Genomic DNA, 7,187 nt, shown 5'->3' with positions numbered 1-7,187 from the left:
ATGACATAAAAATCCCATTAATCCTTCAAATAAATTTTGACCAATCATTCCTAAAATAAAACTGACAGGGCCTGTGTTACCATGAGACCCCCATTCTATTCTTGCTTCAAGGGGGCTTACATGGTCACACAAAACCCATGCCATAATACTTATAAATAAATAAAAACAGCACAATATGAATGGATAAAACAGACCGTGATGTTTATTATGAGTATCATGAAGTTTAATCAATTAACGAAGATACCAACTCAATAAATATCAAATAAATATTAATTTAAAACCATATAAATAAACTAATCCACCCAGTTTAGCTAGGCAATTTTGCCAAACGGCCAGGCCTTGAAGAGGCATGGCCCCCCCCACCACATCACAGCCATTTTTCGATAATCGTTTGCAGGTCGAGGTTAAAAATGTCCAAGCCTATTTCAGACAAATGTACCTAGTCTTTTCTGTACATACCGATAATAAATCCTTCTAAATCTCTATGCCTGAAAGAAAAACCATTCAGTAAATGCATAATTTTTTCCATTCCTTTGTTTACTCTTTTACGGATCTTTTCCATAAAGCTTAGGCTTGTCCTGGACAACAAAAGTCTCGGAATTATTTCAGAAAAAACAAAAGACATCTTAGGAAAACATATTTAAAAAAAAGAAAAATCACTTTTCATAACTGACAATAAGTCCAAAGTACGTTTTTTTTCCGATGTCATTCCCACCGGCATGAACTATAACGAGGTCAGGTGCAGGACAACTAACTGCTAACTTCTGGATTTCCGAAACTAAGTCTTTCCAATTCAGACCTCTTACACTGTGCCAAAAATTTGAACTAAATCAGGATTAAAAGAAAGATTCATAGTATATGGCCTTTCAATAGCTCGAACCATTGCCCAGTGAACAAAAGAGTGACCGACTATCCAAACAATAACTGGACCTGAAAGAATAAACAGATAAACACTATTACTTAAAATGCTAAATTCAGCCTAACATAGAGTTTGAACCTGTTTGATTCCCATCTGCCAATTCGCATAATTTTTTCGTCACTCAGCCCTAAACGAGCTGCTTCTGTAGCAGCTCCGATCCGAAAAGAGTGGGATGAAATTCTACAAGTTTCTAATCCAAGCAAACAAAGACATTTCTTTAAAACGGCATTGAACTGGAATTTTGTTACAAATTCACCATTGGCATGAATAAATAACGGGCCTAACCCAATGGGCCTAATAAGGTACTATTTCTTCAAATTACCTACCGGGCATATTTCTTTATCTAAAATGGAGTTTAGACTCACAGACACTCCCTGACCTAGTTGATCTGTCTTTGATTTACGTATGAATAAATTAATCTGAGAGTCTCGTATTAAAATATCCTTCAAATTAACCCCAGAAGGACTAGATTTGCATGAAGAAACTAATTCACCTATCCTCAGAGCTGCAAAAAATAGAAGAGAAAATGCTGATTTAAATAAGCAAGTTTCAAACTTGTTTTTGCAAACAGATTTTAGAGCCAAACATAGATTTCTTAATAGATCCAAAGTAATCGGACAACGCTCATCTGGTTTTGCATTAAACTTCCTGTAACCCTTTAGTAATTGTTTGATGGGAAAAAAATTACTGAATGGTGATTTACCTGCCAATTTAAAAAAGATTGACACACCTGCCAATTCTTTATTAACTGCAGAATAAGATAAACCCTTTTTAATTAGGGATTCAGTAAATTGTAAGGCAGCATCTACTTTAGACTAATAATAAACCAGGTTATTTTTTGTACAAAAATTACCCCACTGATACCATGCAGCCGAGTAATCGGCCCATGTTCTTTTGGACAACGACGTCTCGATAAAGTATGGGATTACTCTGCAATCAAGCTGCAAAGGCACGCTGGGCAAGGCGTCTCTTCTACGTCGGCCTCCAGCACCAGATGATGAAAAAGGGGCCACTGCCGGTGAGAGAGGGCATTGAGAATTAATTCATATTTGCTGACTGACAATGAGGCTTTAAGCCAAATATTAAATTCTAAACAAGTAATAACTATTCTCCTCAAAATTATGGCTGCCCATTTGTTTTTTGAAGAAAGGGTATTCGCTGCAAGCAAAAACCCTTGATCATTGGAATGAAGTAAGATCCTCTTATTCTTCAAATGCCGACCCCATAATACCAGTGCTATCAATACTGAAAAAAGTTCAAGAACAAACTTATTATTCCTGAGATTGAGTAACATCTGCTCGCATGGAAATGAGCCCATTGACAAATTCTTGTTAAAAAGGACTACGTATTCCCCTTGTTCATTACTACCAATAATTAAAGAAAGAGAATCTGAATCTATAAAGTCTGACTGCCAGCAAGATTTACCGTTAAAATTAGCCAAAAATTGGAGCCATACTCTCATGTCTTCTTTAAGACCCTTGTTCAATCTAATGTGAGCTCTAGGGGAGGTATAACCTTTAGTTGCATCATATAAACCCCTAGAAAAAGCCCTACCCATTGGGATAATTTTCAATGCAAAGTTCAGCAATCCCAATAGGGATTTCAGCTCTTTCAATGTGACTTTATCCTTTTGTAAGCAATACAACAACATATTACATATTTTAGAAACTTTTTCCATGGGAAGGCTACATTCCATTCTTTCAGAATTTATCAGGATACCTAGAAATTCTAAACAATGTGTAGGTAGCTGGGTTTTATCCTTAGCAATCGGGATCCCAAAATAATTAGACTCATCCAAGAATTTATTTAATAAATTCTAACAAATTGGACAGTCATTAGGACCAATGAATAAAAAATCGTCTAAATAATGAAATATTTCACCGCCTTGACATTCTTCCCTCACCACCCATTGAAGAAAGAAAAAGTTTCAAAATAAAAACACGATAAAGAAAAACCCATTGGGAGGCACCTGTCAAAGAAAAATTTACTGTCGAAGTGAAAACCCAAAGAATTAAAACCCAAAGGATTAACTGGTAAATAATCTGAAAGCTGCTTTTATGTCTGATTTAGCCAACAAGGCATTATGACCACATTTTTTAATTAATTCAACCGCTGAATCAAATGAAGCGTATTTGACTGATGATGTAGTCTTATCCACCTCATCATTCAAAGAGGCGCCTGGGGGAAAGGATAAATGATGAATCAGCCGGTAAGTACACGGTTCTTTTTTAGGAATGGTGAAACCCTGAAATTCTCAAAAGGAGGGGAATCAAATGGACCAGAGATCCTACCAAGATTCAGTTCTTTATTCACTTTTTCACAAACAATATCACTAAATTGCAAATCTGAAGCTAAATTATCATGAACATAACAACCCGTTCCTTTAAATGGAGGAACTGAAAAACCAAAAATAAAACCAGATATTAATACATTCCTACTCTCCTGGTTTGGATAGCGACCTAACCATGGAAGCATTCTTAGAATTTTCACTGGAGTAAATGCTTTTTGGAAATTACTCTTTAATACTTGATTGCTGTCCCTGTGCCATTTTCTTAAAACATTTTGACATAGGGTGTGATCCGCCACAGAAAGAGCATTCGTGGCGAAACCTACAACTGTTTTGCCACTTACAACTTCATTCATTGTAAGCAAAACAGATCCCCTTTTTGCTAGGGGGGTTACATGCCAGTTTATTAAAAGGGGCCCTCTGAGGTAACATAAGGTTTAACCACAGCCCGACATCCTTGGAACCCCATTTTAAATTTGCATGAACAGCAATCTTTTGATGGAAGGATTCATCGTAATTTAGCCATGCCATACCCCAAAAATTGCGGTACGCTTCCAGGATTATGTCTATATGCTGGAAGAGGCCACTACAGAGATTGGGAGTTTTTTCCCCTATTACAGAGGAATAGATTGCAAAAGCTTGGAGCCAATTATTGAACGATTTTGTAGCTCCACGCCTTTTTTTCATCCCCTTCCTTGTCATCTCTCTTATCACCCCTACTATTCAAATCTTTAGCATAAGGTAGCAGTGAAAATAAATCAATATAATCCCCATCCCAAATCTGCTTTACACCTGCTGCAAGATGAAATCCCAAAGGGGAAATTTCACAGGATAAAGCCTCTTTTAACAGAGGCTCTGAAACCCCTGTTCTCACAACCAATGACTCATTATTAGCATTAATGGGGGGATTAAGATTGGTGCTACTTCCTAACCCATTAAACATTTCCAGCAAAATATCCTTAAAAAGGGATTTTATGTCTAAATGAGAGACAGACAGGGGTACATGCATCGTCTCACCCCTTCCGTTAAGTCCTGATGAAGCCTCCTGCGACGCCGCGTCACTATGGTTCAAGCCCATAGGGGCGGGCGAACCCAGCAGCTCAGATGATGAAGTGGCTTGATGAAACAGCGCTCTGTCAGCATCCAACGACTCCCTCCAAGATGCTACCGCTGTTGAGGCCTGTGGGAAAATAACACCAGAAGCGGCTGCAGATGCAGACCGCTCAGCAAAGATAGCTCCCTGGGCCTCCGCTGTGCTTGTACGACAGCGGCAGCTAGATGTTTCCTGGACCTCACCGCTAGCGGCCGCGGATACTGACGCCGCCTGATGACGTCGGTGTTCACGCACCGGACTTCGGGACTTGCTTGTAGGCGGAGAAGACTTCCAGCTGGGCACATCCTTTCTGACAGGAGGAGGCCGTGAGTAAGCGACCCGGGATCTTCTATTCCTCCGCAGACTTCTGCTTCGCCTTCCAGATGATGGCGCCGCTTCAGGGCAAGACGAAGATGCTGACACACTGGTAAGACTCAAAACTTCATGTTCTTGAGGTGAAGGTCTCTCCATTGCCAAACAACTTCTTAGGCAGTCAATTCCACCTTCCTCCTCAGCACGACGAGTAAGCTGTTCCAATAAGGCTTCCATCTTCACTCTTCTGTGCAGCTCACAATGATACAGGAGCCTCAACAGCTGTTCTTATATATCCCCGGCGTTTTCCCGCACTTTTTCTTATAGCCAATCCGCTTCCTGGAAAAAGAACCGCCAAAACATCTGGCTGATACTGGTTATAACCTGCTCGTGACAGCTCACAGCTTACCATATGACCTTTTGACCTTATTATATTCAGCATGACATAAAAATCCCATTAATCCTTCAAATAAATTTTGACCAATCATTCCTAAAATAAAACTGACAGGGCCTGTGTTACCATGAGACCCCCATTCTATTCTTGCTTCAGGGGGGGCTTACATTAGGATTCGGAGTCGCTCCAGCCACATGCTCTGCGATGCGTCTTTTGAGCATGCGATTGGTGCAACCCATATAAATTTTTTTGCAAGATGTGCACAGGGCTTGATAAATGACATATGTACTAGAGAAATTAATAAAGTGCTTAATATTATATATTTTGCCTGCACTGTCAGTAAATGTCTGGGTCTTAAACATAAATTTGCAAATATTACACTTGGTGCCTCCACATTTATAGGATCCATTAATATGAAGCCATGTGTCAGACCTTGGGCTTTTTGTGGACAGAAAACTTGGGGATAATAAATTTCCTATATTGGGGGATTTTTTAGCAACAAAATTAATTCCTTCCTTAAGGATGCTCTGAAGTGCTTTGTCCTGATGTAATATACAAGCATATTTCTGAATTAAATCTGTAATAGCCTGATAGTCTGTACTATAAACTGTGGAGAAAGTAACTTGTTTATTTCTCTTACATACCGTATTATTCTCCAGTAAAGATGCTTGTGTTTTGTGAAAAGCTATATTACAGGCATTTGAATAACCTCTATGTTTAAACCTGCGCTTCTGTAAGTCACATTCATGACTATAGCGCTCATCCGTAGAGCATAGACGTCTGGCTCTAATGTGTTCACCTAGTGATAGGTTTTTTATAGTATGTGCTGGATGACAGCTGTTTGCCATCAACGTGGCATTGCCACTGGTTGGTTTTCTGTACAGACATCTGTGGATGCAGTTATTGCTGCTGTCTCCAGTTAAATATACATCCAAAAAGGCGGTCTCATTTTGAGAGATGTTAATGGTAAATTGTAAATTAAATGTATTGTCATTTAAAAACTGTAGAAACGTGGATAGCATGTTTAGTGCCTCATCATCAGGGGCACGCCAGATTATTTTTTTTGCACGGATCACAGTGAGGTAAATGTGATAAGGTGGCTTTATTCTTCAGGTTGGTGCGATTACAGCGATACCAGATTGATTTTTTTTATGCTTTGCTCCTTCTAGACACTAAAAATATTTTACAAAAATGTATTTTTTTTTTCCATTACCATAGTCTGAGAGCTGTAACTTTTTTATTTTTTTGCTGAATAATCTATATAAAAGCTTTTTTTTGCAGGACAATTTGGTGTTTTCATTTATACCACTTTAATTACATATGACTTTTTGATCACTTTTTATTCAATTTTTTGTGCGTCAGTATGATGAAAAAGTGACATTTTTGGCGTGTTTTTATTAACTTTTTCGCTGTATGGAATAAATAACATGACACTTTTATAGTTCGGGTCATTTCGAAAGTGTCGATATCAATTATGTGTACGTCTTTTGTTTATTTTAACTTTAACACAAAGGCTGCGTTTATAGTGGTGAAGCAGCTTTCGTGATTTTTGTGCGTTTTGAGTAGATTTTTTTAAACTTTTTTTCATATTTTATTCAATTTCTTTTTACTTTTTCAGTTAGTCTCACTGTGGGACATGTATATTTTTTACTTTGATCGCTGGTCTCATACACTGCAGTACTTGTGTATTACAATGCCTGAGACCTGTCAATTCTATACTCATTCAGCCTGTTAGAACCGGCTTATAGCTGGGCCTAACAGGCTACCGTACCCTGGGGTCATCAAATGACCTTGGGGTACCATGGCAATGATCAGCACCCGATGATATACACTCATACACACAGAAAAACACTCATAGATACACACACTCATATACAAACACAATGAAATAAACTCACACAATGATATACACTCATACACACACTCCTAGATGCATACAATGATATACACATACACACTCATACACAGAAAAACATACTCATAGAAACACACACACACTCATACACACAATGATATACACTCATAGATATACACACTCAATGATATACGTTCATACACACTCACACATATAAAAACACACACACAATGATATACACTCATACACAGAAAAACACACTCACATAGATACACGCACACTCACCTCCTGAATCAGAGCTGTCACATTGGGCAGATCACAGCCTCC

This window comes from Phyllobates terribilis, unplaced genomic scaffold (genome assembly GCF_046119375.1).
Source record: "Phyllobates terribilis strain yellow unplaced genomic scaffold, ASM4611937v1 Scaffold_3__8_contigs__length_932513732, whole genome shotgun sequence".
NCBI lineage: Eukaryota > Metazoa > Chordata > Amphibia > Anura > Dendrobatidae > Phyllobates > Phyllobates terribilis.
This window is presented reverse-complemented; position numbering follows the sequence as displayed.